Source organism: Cinclus cinclus, chromosome Z (genome assembly GCF_963662255.1).
Source record: "Cinclus cinclus chromosome Z, bCinCin1.1, whole genome shotgun sequence".
Classification (NCBI taxonomy): Eukaryota; Metazoa; Chordata; class Aves; order Passeriformes; family Cinclidae; genus Cinclus; species Cinclus cinclus.
In genome coordinates this window covers 4,205,845-4,219,847 of record NC_085084.1, presented here as the reverse complement: position 1 = coordinate 4,219,847, position 14,003 = coordinate 4,205,845, and the positions used below count along the sequence as shown (strand labels likewise).

Below are 14,003 nucleotides of genomic sequence, written 5' to 3'. Positions count from 1 at the left end.
CTCTGGTGATTACTCCTAGAAGACATCTGTAAACTCCATACACAACTCCAATTAATATCAACAATATTATTGCATATTGAACAATTGAGGATATCCAACCAGAGACCTGGATCCCTAAAGAGCTGAATATTGCTCCAATCCCGTTATGTTCCGCATCTTTTGCTATTTCCCTAGTTTTAGATTCAATATTCTCCAATTGATCTATATCTTTTTCTACTTCCTTTGTCACATTTGGGATGTGAATACAGCAATGATCTGTTTTCCCATGCAGATATCCACAAACTCCATGCTCTCTTAGTAACAGCATATCTAATGCCATCCGGTTTTGCAATGTCATCCGAGTAGTTGCCTGTAATTGTGAATTTAAATCTTTAAATCCCTTCTTGGTGGCTGCTGCTAATCTTTCGGTCTGTCCCAGGAGTCTATACAACATTTCCCTATTTCGATATGTGGAGATAGGTGCAAATAAAGATTCTAGTGCCCATCCGAATTTTACTCCCCCTGACGGTTCATGCCACTCATTTTCTTCAATAATTTCATCTCCTATGTCTCTCCTTTGCCTGGCCTGTATTTCTTGTTTATTAAGTTTAGATTGTTTCCAGAATGGACATAAGGTAGGAACTCCTAAAGTTATTTGAGTTACCATCCCATCAATGGGCATATGAGTGGTCCATTTCCCATGTCCCATTACCCAGACTAAGTTACCAGGGCTTCTGATAGTGGTAGTTTTGCAATCTACTTGTTTGTTACCGGCCATCTCTCCCCTAATTGTATGATTGTACCCTCTACATTCACATCCCCACTTGAGTAACACTCTTACTGGTACCAAACCTATTTCTGCTTCAGGAGTATCACAAGTAATAACTCGTGAACAATTCCATACCTCTGTTGTCCCAGTTGATGTCCTCTGAGCTGTCTCTGTTGTTAATACTCTAGTATAGGTCTGGTTCTTATTTCCTATCCATTGAATGCACCAATTCACAGTTCCTAGGTAACTATATGTCTCTAATAAACTTGGTCCCCAAATTGCTCCCCAGTCGTCTTCTAAAGACTGTGATTGCGTAATGTTTTGACATACTTCTTCATTTCTTGTGCGTTTTACCTGCATCCAAACCTTATTACAGGGTTCCCTTATTGGTCCTTCCACAATGCATTTGTTCATTTTACTAACCCACGCATAGTAGCCTGGCATTTGCTGGCAATCTTTTTCCAACATATTCCTAATTAATTGGCATCCTTCCTTCTTTTCTACATACTCCTTTGGTATCAATTTACAACTCCAAGTAAAATCCACAAATGCCCTGGGTAAGGTTTTTACTGGGATGATTGCCCACGGTATCGGCTCCCCGGCTGCCTGTGGTAAAGGTAAACAGGCTGTAATCGAGGAAACATTCTGCACTTTACCAAAGTCCCGAATTAATCCTACTATCAAATTTTCCTGTTCCTGACTGCGGGGAAATGTTACATCTATGGCTCGAGTTCTTCTGTGAGTTCCTCTGATGCTATTAAGATAAACTGCAGTTATTGCATGTCCCCGCCCACTATAGACCCCACGTTGGCCAGTGATTCCACCTCTCAAATGCGACCAAGCCCTGACGTTTCGTATTCCAAAGTCACCCATTTCTCCACATGAGACTATACACAAGTATCTACTTCCGAATTTCCCAATCTTCAGATCAGTAATATTTAACCATCCTCCTCCCATGGTTCCTTCGGACCACCAGCTAACTCCTTCGCTGATTTGATTCCACATTCCCTGAGAATTTTCCCTCCACCACTTAACTTGTATCCCATATTCACACTCGTTTTCCAATCGGAAAGTACAATTCATTCGCAAAGGAGGACTGTCCCACATGTCTACATAGGTTGAGGTTGGAATGACCTCAACATCCCCCTTCTTGGTACCATCCCCTAATAATGACATTACCCGTAATTTCAAGTTACCGTAGTCGAAACTATCTCTGATCCAGACTCCACATAAATACTTGTCTTCAGATCCCGATGTTACATTTATCAATTGTAGGGTAGTGTTTCCCATTTGTGTTTTCATATCCCAAGTTGTGACAATACCTGTGTCTACCCAATCCATATCCTTTTTCCATCTTACATTGACTTCTTTGGATCCAGCTCCCTGGTCATCGGTGAATGAACAAGTCAGATTTACATTCATTCCTTCAACCGCCATAGTCACCGGCTCTAGAACAGTAATAACAACAGATTCATGAGTTAAAGTTACTTGACATGACATGATCAGTCCAATGATTAAGATGTAGGCCTTGGGTCGGTGGGTTTGGCTCGAATAACCATCTTGGTGGAAGACAGTGGCTGCACTTCCCAATGAGTAGGGACTTTCTTGATCCGGGTGTAGTGGATCCAGTTGTTGATGCCCTCGACTTTTGCCGCCGTGAAGGTTGTCATAATCACCTGACGTGGACCCTCCCATGATTCCTTCAAGGGGTCCGTGCTCCAGTTCTTTACATACACCCGGTCTCCTGGTTGGATGTCATGGACTGGATTTTCCAGCGGCAGAGGGCGGTTCCACTGCAAAGCACCTCTCAAAGCTGTAAGAGTCTTGTTAAGAGATAGAACATAGTTAAAGAGCATTTGGTCCCCAACCACGTGAGGATCACCTTTTAATGTTGTTGCATGATATGGTCTGCCATATAGTATTTCATATGGACTTACTCCTACCTTTTCCCTGGGTTTAATCCTGATTCTTAACAAAGCCAATGGTAATGCTTGCGGCCATTGAATCTTAGCTTCTTGACAGATTTTCTTAATCTGACCTTTCAATGTCTGATTCATTCTTTCTACCTGCCCACTTGATTGAGGTCTCCATGGGGTATGTAAATTCCATTTAACATCAAGCACTCGTGCTATGTTTTGTACTATTCCAGCCACAAAATGTGGTCCCCTATCTGATGAAATTCCCAGGGGTACTCCAAACCTAGGAATAATTTCCCTTAATAAAGTTTTGACCACCTCCTTAGCCTGGTTAGTTCTGCACGGAAAAGCTTCGGGCCATCCCGAAAAAGTACATACATATACCAGAAGGTATCTGTACCCTTGAGCCCTGGGCAACTCTGAAAAGTCAACCTGCCAATAATCACCTGGCTCTGGTCCTACCTGTAATTTTCCTAATTGAATCTGCTTCCTCACTACGGGATTGTTCTTTATACAGACTGGGCACATTGCATTAACTCGTTTAGCTAAAGTCAACATCTGGTTAGAAATGATTTCTTTCTTTAAAAATTTAACCAATACCTCTGCCCCCCAGTGGCATTTGTTGTGCTCTGCTTCTAAAATTATTTTCATGATCTTGACAGGTACTAATACTTGCCCTATGTCGGTCACATACCACCCTAACGCGTTCTTCTGGGCATTCACAAGTCTGGCCAGTCTTTCATCTTCTAAGGAGTAATTGGGCTTCTGCTCTAGGTGAGGAGTGACTGGGCTTACCTTTGTCGGAATCAATGCCAATTGTGTCCAAACCTCACGTGCCACTTTCCGAGCAGTAGCATCTGCTAGATTATTTCCTTGGAAAATTTTTCCTTCTTCCTTCTGATGTCCTCTCACATGCATTACTGCTACTGCAGCTGGTTTATGCACAGCATCCAAAAGAGATAGGATTTCGTTTCGATGTTTTATAGATGTCCCTTGAGAACTTAACAGTCCTCTTTCTTTCCATAATGCTCCATGGACATGCAGAACTCCAAATGCATATTTAGAGTCAGTCCATATATTTACCTTCTTTCCTTGACTCAAAATCAAGGCGCGAATCAAAGCCACAATCTCTGCTTTCTGCGCTGATGTTCCCGGGGTGAGGGCTTTAGCTTCCACGACCTGGAGAAGCGTTACCACCGCATAACCCGCATACCTGGTCCCATTCTCGACGAAACTGGATCCATCTGTAAACAGTTCCCAGTCCGGAGACTCCAATGGCACGTCTTTCAGGTCAGTGCGGCTAGCGAAGACTTGTTCAATGACTTCCACACAGTCGTGGGTCAATTCGCCTTCTTCCTGCTCACTGCGGAGAAATTCTGCTGGATTGATATGGTTAGTTACTTTTAGCTCAACATCATCTTGTTCCCTTAATATTGCTTGATATTGCAACATTCTGCTGGAGGACAACCAATGCCCCCCTTTTTGTTCCAGAACTGTTATCACCATGTGAGGCACAAACACTTCTATTTTCTTACCCAAAGTCAATTTTCTTGATTCCTGAATCAATAGTACAGTAGCTGCCACGGCTCGCAAACAGGACGGCCATCCAGAGCTGACTGCATCTAGTTGTTTCAAAAAATAGCCGACCGGACGCTTCCATGATCCCAGCTTTTGTGTGAGTACTCCTAAAGCCAGTCTCTGTCTCTCATTTACATATAATTGAAAGTCCTTGGTTAAATCAGGTAGTCCCAATGCCGGGGCTTCTTTTAGTGCTTGCTTTAGCCCTTGGAATGCATTCTGCTGTGGCTTGTCCCACCGTAACTGTGTCTCTTTTAGTGCCTCATATAAGGGTTTGGCCAGGAGTCCGAAATTCGGGATCCACAGCCGGCACCATCCTACCATTCCTAGAAAGGATCTTAGTTCCTGATGATTTCGGGGAATAGGTATGGTGCAGATGGCTTCAATTCTATTTGCCCCTAATCGCCTTACTCCTTGTGTTATTTCACAGCCCAAATATAACACACTTGTCCGGATGAGCTGGGCCTTTTCTTTCGAGACCCGATATCCAGCCTGGCCTAGCATGTTCAATAAGCCTATAGTTAAATTCAGGCAAATGTCCCTTTCTTCTGTGGCCAGGAAAATGTCATCTTCATATTGAAGTATTACATGAGAAAAGGGAGATTCTTTTACCTGTGTTGTTTTCCATTCCTCCAATTCCTTGGCTAACTGGTTCCCAAATATTGTGGGGGAATTCTTGAATCCTTGCGGAAGTCGTGTCCAAGTAAGCTGTTTCTTCCGGCCAGAGTCAGGGTCTTCCCACTCGAATGCAAAATATTTCCTACTTTCAAATGCCAGAGGGATGCAGAAGAAAGCGTCTTTTAAATCAATTACTGTAAACCATTGAAATCTTTCAGACACAGATGTTAACAAAGTATAGGGGTTTGCCACCACTGGGTGGATATCCTTGGTTATATTATTTATAGCTCTCAGATCCTGAACTAACCTATATTTACCATTGGGTTTTCGTACTGGAAAAATTGGGGTATTAAATTCTGACTCACATTCTTGCAAAATACCTTGGATTAAGAATTGAGCAATCATGGGGGCTACTCCTTTCCTAGCTTCTAACTTAATCGGATATTGTCTAATCCTTACCGGTTGGACTCCCTCCTTTAGCTCAACCACTACTGGTTGAGCTGCCTTAGACTTACCTGGAGTGCCGGTTTCCCAAACCCAAGGTACCACTGCCTGTTCAACCTCTTCGGGAATTGGGGTGGGCTCTACCTCCTTAATCACAAATAGTCTAGATATCTCTTTATCAGGAATTTCTAATTTCACTCGTCCTCCTTCAAATAATGTTCTCACGTGTAGGAGAGATAACAGATCTCTTCCAAACAGTGACTCTGGGCAATTAGGCATATACAGGAATTGATGATCAAATTCTTTTCCCCCGAATTTTATGTCTAACGGCTGCAAAAATGTCCTCTCTTCTACTTGCCCAGTTGCCCCTATTACTTGAATTTTTACATCACTTAATAACCCTAATTTTGTATTCAAAACCGAATGTGTTGCTCCCGTATCAACTCTAAATTCTCGTTCTTGTCCCCCTACCTCCAATACTACCTTCAGATCCTGATCTAGTCAGCTCTGATTTTGATAGTCCCCTAACACAAATGCTTGAGCGACATCTACCGGCTCCGTGGTAGCTCCTGCGTTTCCCATAGGATTTACATTTCCCACATTACCCATTCCCCATTTGACTGGACATTCATTTTTCCAGTGTCCTAACTGTCTGCAGAAGGCGCATTGATTAGGACCCAATTTTCCTTGCCCCCCGAAGGGATTTCCCAATCCTCCCATTGCTCCCCTTCCCAAATTCTGCTGAATTATGCCCCTTCCTCGACCCATACCACCCCGGCCCCGTCCTCGTCCTCTTGGGCTTCCTCCCGTAGCGTGTTGCAATACTGCTAAAATATTTGCCTGATGTCTCTTTGCTGTCTCTTTTTCTCTATTATTATATACCTTCCATGCCACTTCTAGCATTTTCTCTAGGTTCCGAGTGTCCTCCCCTTCTAACTTTTGCAGCTTTTTCCTAATATCATCCTGAGATTGCCCCATAAAAATCAAAGCCAACTGTAATTTCCCTGCCTCCCCGTCAACCTCTAAATTAGTAAATCTGCGTGCAGTTTCCTTCAGCCGCTCCAGGAATGCTGATGGGGACTCACTTTTATCCTGTCTTATGGAATACAGTTTTGACCAATTCATTGTTTTTGGCATCCCCGTTCTAATCCCTTCTATTATTAATTCTTGATAAACTTGAAGTCTTTTCCAACCCCGACTGGTGTTAGGATCCCACCCGGGGTCCTCTCTCGGGACCAAGTCATTTAGAGTTCCATCCGTCATTTGTACCCTCAACATTTCCCTGGCTCGTTCTGTCATTGCCCGTAACACCATCTCTTTCTCGGTTGAATCCCTCAATGTATCTAGTAACACCTGTAAATCATTCCAATCAGGATTTTGTGTTTTTATTATCATTTTTACCACTCGAGCAACCTTGTCCAGATCCTCCCGGTATGACCCTGCTGCTTGTTTCCAAATTATCAGATCCCCAGGTGAGAACGGGACTTTAATAACCACCTTCTCACCTTGAGGTCCCATAGCTTCCCTTAAAGGGGCTATCAGTTGGGGTTTTTCCCTATTTTTCCTCCCTTGTCTAGTTCTTTCTGCAATAGGGGTTCTCGGTATATTACGGGTATGACCAGGAGATGGCTCCCCAGGACAAGGTATTATCGATTCCTGGGAGCCCTTCCCCATTTCTGGGGTTTGTATTATTTCTCTTTCTTCTTTATCACTATCTTCCTCTTCCGAAGCTAATTCTGCAGGAGGGGCACTAGGAGCTACAAGCAAAGATAGGTCCTCTTCCTGGCTTGTCAGCTTTGTCAAACAACCATTACACCTATTCCTTTGCCTACAACCTTGACAATTTTGTTCCTCTACCTGTAATACCATAATACCACATTCTTTCTGCCATTTGGGTTTGCCTTTTAGGGTATAAAACAAATCCAAATAAGGAATCTCATCCCATTTTTCATTTTCCCGTAAAAACTGCATTAACGGGGATATCACACCAGGGTCAATAGACCCATTGAGGGGCCACCCCGAACTTCCAGTTTCATATTGTGGCCACCAATGATTACAATAGTCAATCATCCTTTCCCTTTTTAACTCTTGATGGAACCCTTCTCTTTTCCAACGCCCCAACAAACATCCTAACGGAGTATTTTCCGGAACCTTTTCATTAGATTGAACCAAAGCTTTAAACGTTTTAAATGGCATCATAATAACACAATCACACAATACTATCTCACAAACACACTTCCAACAGTCACAGCTACAACAGATATTGATTATCAAATTATTAACCAATAAACCAACAGATACTGATTATCGAATTATTAACCAACAAACCAACAGACACTGATTATCAAATTATCAACCAACAAACCAACAGACACTGATTATCAAATTATTAACCAACAAACCAATAACCAACCAAACTTGCCACTTCTCGACGCCGCGAGGGGCAAGTGCCGATCCTGCGCAGCTTTCGCCGCATCTAACGGTCAGCGCCTAGGCTTTACCAACCAGAGACGTCTTCTGCCCAACCCTGCGAGGATCGCCGCCTCGACTTATCAGGCAGGCACCTAAACCAAATAATAAAGCACCTTTGGTCTTACCTGTTACAGTTGTCCGTCAGGCGCGGGGTCGGGCGCGGGTCGATGACTCCCCAGGAATCACCTGGTGCCGGCGTGGAGTGGATCAGCTCGCGAACCGCCCCAGCCACCTCCGGAGTCCTGCCGCGGTCGCCAAAAACTGCTGCCCGATCCCAAAGAGTAAAACACAAATCAACAAAGTTGTTTTGTGCGGTGCTTTATTCAGGGCCCGGGGACCTGAGGACTAGCGTCCAAAGTCAAAGTCCCAACCCCTTAGTGAATCTTACACAGTTTTATACCCTTTTACAAATCTTGCTTCACCATGGCTACATGCTATGGTCCACATACTTCACATCAAAGGCAGCAGTCATTTTCGAGATAACATTTCTAAAGGTTATAACTCTTGCATGCCTGCCTAAGTTAAGACAATAAGATACCTTTCTAACGGTTATAAATCCTACATGCTTGTCTAAACTAGAACTATAGATTAATCCCACACCTGTTTATTGTACTTCATCAGTAAATTCCCTACTGTGTCTGTAAATAACCAGTTGGTCCTTCTTCGCCCCACTGGCCCTTAACTCATTATTCTGTAGTTCAGCACATTCCCTGGCTTAGTTCCCAGGGCCTACCTTGTACTAGCTACAAACTGCAGCCTTAGCATTACTACCAATGACTATTAAATCTATATGTATATGCTAACACTTGTGTTAAGGACACCCACCCCTTCCAGACCCCACAGCCATGGGGATCCCACAGAGCTCTGTCCCCCAGAAAATTATTGCCACAGCCCTGGGGGTCCTGCAAAGACCAGAAGCGCCCCCCTCTCATGAGGGTGACATGGCTTTGGGGGTCCCAGGCAGAGGGATGAGGTGTTACTGGCCTGGGGGTCCTGATGAGCACAGCCACACTCACAAGGGGCGTCAATACCTTGGGGATCCCATGGACATGGGGGCTTAATCACTACAGGAGGGTCTCAGAACATGAGGGATTAATGCTCCTGAGTGTCTTGATGAACCCTAACCCCCAAATGGGGGCTGCCACACTTTCTGGGAGTCCTGCTGGGAGGAATGAGTGTCCCAGCTCAGAGGGGAATGCTGCAAAGTTCAGGAGACCTCCTGAGAAAAGAGAGTGTCCTGGCTGCGGGGGTCCCACAGCAGCCCCAAGTTTCCCAGGGGTCCTGCCAAGCCCAGCATGTCCAGGAAAGAGGGTCCCATGCGGGTCCAGGGCCATACTGCTGCCGCCCCACCCTGCAGGAGCAGCAGCCAAGGGGCCAACACTTGCCCCTTCCCCACCCACCTTGTCTGTGGGGAAGCCACCACAGCCCAGGGAAACCCTATCCCTGTCCTCTGCCAGCAGCTGTCCCTGTCCCCAGAGCCCCAGAGTCCTCCATCCCAGCCTGCCCGTCCCCCCACCCCTCCGTTCCTATTGCAGAGCCCTGGTGTGGGCAGGGACAGCTCAGGAGCCAGGTTTGTTCTCCTACAATAGGAGTTTATTAACAGACATTGTAATTAACAAACCATCCTAGCAACAGACAAACACAAAAATATTAGTAACAATAAAGTATTTACAATAAACAAAAGATATGGAAGACCATAAATAAAAAATACTTATAGCAAAAAACAAAACAAAACCATTTGTAACAATAAACAAACGCAAAACCAATCTTAACTCTAAATACCTTCCCAAACACATCCTAACAAACAAGAGCAAGCCGAGGCGCATCCCTGGCCAAGGGAACTCTTCCTACAGTTGTTCCCCGGTGGGATGCATGGATGGATGGATGGATGGATGGATGGATGGTGGGATGGATGGATGGAGGGTCACAGGTCCCGCCCGCGGACCAAGAGCTCCCGCCGGCCGCGCCGGCTCTGCCCGCGGAATTTGCGCAGCTCCTCCTTGAACGCCGGGTGCGCCATGGGCCGATAGTCCCGGGGCTCGCAGTGGCTCTGCAACGCACGGCTCCGTCAGCCCCATTGCAGGGAAGGGGCTCAGAGCCAGAACTGCCCCTCCCCACTGCCGTGCGCCCCCCTCAGCTCCTGCCAGCGAGGGGACACCGGGAGGGGACTCACCGGGAACTGGAAGAAGAACTCGCGGTACCCCCCGTTCAAGACGTAGAGCTCAGGGTACTGCAGCTGCGGGTACTCGTGGCAGGACCGATCCCTCTCGCGCAGGAACTTGCACCTGTGACTCAGGGAAAGGCCACGGGATCAGCCCCGTGCGGGGATCCAGGCGTGCCTGGGGGACGGGCAGACCCCAAAGTGCCCTCCCCCCACCGAGGCATCGCTCACATTTTGGGGCCCCTTTCAACAGAGAACTCGCAGTGGAAGATGACGATCACCCTCTTGCTGCTGTCCAGCGCCACACTGGGCTGCTCCAGCAGGAATTCCTCCACATCCCGCTGCAGCGGCAGGTTGACAGCACCCTGGGGACGGACACACGAGGCACCTTTCTCCACTCTGCCTCCCATTTCATTTTCTGCAGGGACCCACGGACGCTGCCCCACAGCCTCCCCCACTGTCATACTCCTCTTTCCAGCTGGGAATCAACCTTTTAGGGAGTGTCTTGACACTCCCCTTGGGGCTGCTCTGTCCCTCTGGGCAGCTCTGTACCCTTCCTGAGGGGCTGCTCAAGCTCTCTGGAGGCTCAGAGTACCTCTGGTGAGGCTGCTTTACTCCTCTCTGGGAGCTCTATATCTTTGCTTCATCTCTCAGAGGGTACTCAACAAATCCCGGGCGATCCTGAACCCCTTGCTGGCGTTATGCTCAACCCCTCGTGGCGGTTCCTCCCGTTCCTCCCAGTCCCAGGAGCACAGAGGGCGGGGGGAGCGTGGAGTTCTGACCGTGATGTGGCCCCCCTCGTATTCGTAGGGGTACCGGCAGTCCACCACGATGCTGCTCTCGAGGAAGCTGCTGAAGTGCCCCGTCAGCACTGCCACCAGCTGCGGGGGGAACAAGTCACCAAGGGGGGACACACGGGGGCAGGTGGGGGGTGGAATAGGCAGGCAGCCCCTTGGGGGGCCTGGCAAAGGGTCACTGTCCCCTTACCGTGCCAGGGGAGATGTACTTCAGGCTTGGGTCCTTCCCTTCCACCGTCGGCAGGAGGTGAGGCTGGAGGAGAGAGGATGCGGGGTCATCCCTGTCCTAGGGACACGTCCTGGGGGTGGCACCTGTCCCCAAAGCCCAGGAGCTCCCAGTGGTCAGTTCTGCACCCGCAGGAGGGGAAAGGGCAGATACATGTGGCCGTGGCATTGGCATGGACCCAGAGGAGCAGTGATGGGGCTCTTTATCCAGTGCAGGGACTGCATGCTGGGCAGTCACAGCCCTGTGTCCCCAGCCAAGGGCCACCAGCTGGCTTTGGGCTCTTGCAGGGCTCCAGTGATGGTCCCTGTTCCCAATAATGCAGCCCTGCCCCATCCTCGTGGCTCTACCATGGAGAAGTCCCCAATGAGCTCCTGCTCATCGCTGGCCAGCACTTTCTCCATCTCCTCAAGCTGGGCGGATCTGGAAGGCTCCAGCCCCACTCCCTGTGGAGACACACACAGCCCCAGATGACATCAGAGGCTCTGGAACAGCAGGGACGTGGCCCAGTGCTGCTGGACAGGCTGGTCCCACTCCTCCCCTTCCCCATCACCCACCAACTGCACCGACGCCTCCTGGTCAGGACTGCCAGACACCCTCTTCTGCTTCTTAGCCTTGACAGGGGTGCCCCTGTGCGAGGGCTGTCCCCGCTTCAGGACGGGCCTGGGGACGCTGCCGGGCAGCCAGGACGAGCGGAAGAGCTGCCGGCACTGGCTGCGCTTCCCCGCACGCTGTGGGGAGAGCCCGTGCTGCTGCCTGGGGTGTTGGGAGCCCCCAGCAGCAGGGCTGGTGCTGCTCACCAACCAGCCCCCACCTCAGGGACCTTGGGCCCCTTTGGAGACCCCGAGAGGGGACTGTGGGGCTCCATCCTATGCCAAAGGCTGCCACATACCAGCTTTGCCTCCTCCTTCTTCATCACTGGCGTGGTCAGCCCGTTCTCCATCCCCTGGCACATGGTGGCATCGCTCTGCCAGAGCACCAGCTGGGGGGACTTGGGGGAGAAGCAGAGGAGATGGTGAAGGGGACAAGTCCTGTCAGCTGCTTTCCACCCCCACGCAGGGATGGATCCCGTACCCAAGCTCCATCCACCTCCCAGTGCATTCCAGGCTTGCAGTCAGGGTGTCCCAATGACCTCCCAGCCCGCCCATCTCCCACATCCGCAGGCCCCCACCCATGGGGAGGTTGTGGCGGCAGCTCCAACGCGTCCAGCCGCAGGATCAGCCATTCTTGGTGCCCTCCCGAGCCCTCCAGTCTCTCACCAGCAGTTCTGGTGTGCGGGAAGGGCTCTTGGCAAGAAGGTTCCTCCTGGCAGCCCCATGGCCGGCGGGCAGCCGGTCCCGCTGGCCCGGCCTCTGCAGCTTTTTGGGGCCAAAGCCCTCCTGCAGCGGGGGAAGACACGGGATCAGCACCCCTCTGCCCCCTCCCTGACCCCCAGGTCCCGCTGCCCCCTCATCCTCGGGCTCCGTCTGGCGCTGCTGCACTCTGTCCCTGCGCACCTGGAGCTGGGAGATGTCCTTCAGGACCGGTCTGGCTTCCAGCTGACACTTCTGTGGGACAGCCAGGGGGTGAGAGGTGCTGCACAGGTGCGGGATCCCTGCCCCCGCTGCTGGCTCCATCTTCCTCGTCCCTGCTCGTCCGGGGACTCGGCAGGATCCTGCACAGCCTCCAGCACCTACCGGCAAGGAGTGCATCCTCTGGCCAAGGAGCTTCCTGCTGCAAGAGGAGGGAAAGGAAAGGATGGAATGAAAGCGCTGTGTCCCACCCCTCTGCCACTGTCACCTCTGTCCCCTACGTCCTCAGGGTGGGGTAACAGCTCCCCGGGGCAGCCACAGCTCCCCAAAGGAACCTGGGGCAGGTACTGAACGAACACCAATGGCCTGAGTGGGTGGGACCCCAGCAGGGGCACGGGGACAGCCTGGCTCTTGGGTCTGGGACAGGGACAGCCTGAGAACGGGGACAGCCTAGCATTCGTGTCCTGCCGCAAGGACACAGCCCCTCCACTTACTCTTTGAGACGTCTCCCAGAGTTCGGCATCATTTTCTGGAAGCTGTGGGGAGAGCAGAGATGAGCTTTATGGGGGGATGGCATCCGCATCCCTGCCCAAGCAGCCCAGGTTGTCACCTCCCAGACACAGACTGGGGGACACAGCCGGGCTTAGACCGAGCCCTGCTGCTCGGGAGAGGCAGGGCCAGGGCCAGGGCCAGGGCCAGGGCCAGGAGGTGTCCCCGGGGGGACACGGGGATGGGGCCACTCACTTTTCCCTCACGGCTGCGGAGCTCTGCTGTGTGGGGGAGTCCGGTGCCAGTGCTGCGGGAACAAGGGACAGGGATAGCCGCGGTGTGGGGATCGGGGAGCTGGCCGCAGCCCAGGACAGCGGGCAGGATGGGTCCGTGCAGGGAGGCCCCCAGCAGGCGGGCGGCAGCGCCGTCGGGAGCAGCGGTCCCGCATGGAATGCTGCGCGTCACCCCGAGCAGGGTCCCCAGCGGAGCGGCTCCTGGCTGAGCCCCAGGGACCGCAGGCACGGGCTCCTGCCCATCACTCCCCAAAAAGCCTCGAGCCCCTCGGACCCCCCTCCCACACCTTCGGCACGACCCCAGAGCCAGCAGCGGTTGGGGACGGCTGTGGGGCGGAGCAGCCGCAGTCCCTCACCTGGATCCGTGGGCTGCGAGGACACCGAGTCCCCGGGGCAGTCCGAGGCCAGCGGCTCCGGGGACAGCGTGTGCCACAGCCGCGGGAGGGGCAGCGCCCCGCGTCCCCTCTGAGGGGTGTCCTGGTACCTGCGGGCGGACAAGTGTCGGTGACACGGGGCAGTGTCCGTGGCCCGGGTGCCCCTTCTTGCCCCGGCGAGGCGGGGGCAGGAGCTGAAGGAGGGATCCCAAAAAGCGTCCTTTGGCACGAGCCCCGGACAAAGGCACCCCGGCCACCCCCGTCACCTGTCCGGGACCGCCGGGTCAGCCCTATCCAGTGACAGCGGCGTGAGCGCGGCTGTGCCCGGGGAGGGCAGAGGGGAGATGGCCGCCAGCCCGCGGCCACCGCGCAGTGACAT

General features: G+C 51.1%; 1 pseudogene; it reads right to left on the bottom strand.

Moving 5' to 3' along the window:
• Nucleotides 1-9,700: 9,700 nt before the first annotated feature.
• Nucleotides 9,701-14,003, bottom strand: LOC134056863 (M-phase inducer phosphatase 2-like; annotated as a pseudogene).